This window comes from Macadamia integrifolia, chromosome 1 (genome assembly GCF_013358625.1).
Source record: "Macadamia integrifolia cultivar HAES 741 chromosome 1, SCU_Mint_v3, whole genome shotgun sequence".
NCBI classification, from domain to species: Eukaryota; Viridiplantae; Streptophyta; class Magnoliopsida; order Proteales; family Proteaceae; genus Macadamia; species Macadamia integrifolia.
Window position 1 is genome coordinate 6463298 of NC_056557.1, and position 899 is coordinate 6464196.

Below are 899 nucleotides of genomic sequence, written 5' to 3' on the forward strand. Positions count from 1 at the left end.
AAAATGATGCACACATGAAGGTTGTGTAGTGTAATATTACATGTTAACATATTCTATTGATCATTGGCTCCCCCTCTCAAGTTCCAACATCTCAGCCATCCAACCTGTCAGTTGTTTCTCTCTCTCCCTCCACTACAATGCATCGATGCCACTCATCTCCTCCCCTGCCCCAACCCATCCCTATTCCCGAAGCACCTATCTAGCAACTTCCCTATCTTCCCTTCCTTGCCTTTGCTACCCCTCTATCGCCATTGCTTGCAGCCATTTCTCCCCCTGCTTTTTGTTCATCCTCTCCACCCATACCCTACCCCGCACACCCCTAGTGCCATGTTAGTTCTACACCACCCCTATTGCGAGCCTTTGTTACCTTGAGAAGTAACTCCTTGGCCCCTCCCTTGCCAACTCCCCCTCTCTCTCCTCTCCCTCACCCGTCCACAACTCCCCTTTCCCTTGATCCACTTCATCCCTACAAATCCCCCCTTCCCATTCCATGTGCCTGCCCTTATAGATCCCCACCCTTCAATCCCCCACCCCTCGCCTCAGGCCTCCTTGACTCCATCCCCTCGACGCCCCTCCCCCGCCTTATATTTGTCTCTACCCACTCCCTCCCTAGCCCTTAACCCCCCACTTTCAACCACCATTCCTTCTAATGGAAAAGCCTTTGATGTTGGTTTTGTGGTTGGGTGAGCTGATCCTACCACTCCATTGGAGATGCAATATGAAAAGTGAGTGGTTCATGACTCACCTCTTTAACCACCATTCTTGCTATCTCCTGTAAATCTACATTGGTCAGCATCATTTTCCACAAGACTATAAAGATCATTAGCAAACTTTGAAGGACAAGGAATAATCTTATTCATCCATAATTGCAATATCATGGATTTTTTTTTTTTTTTTTG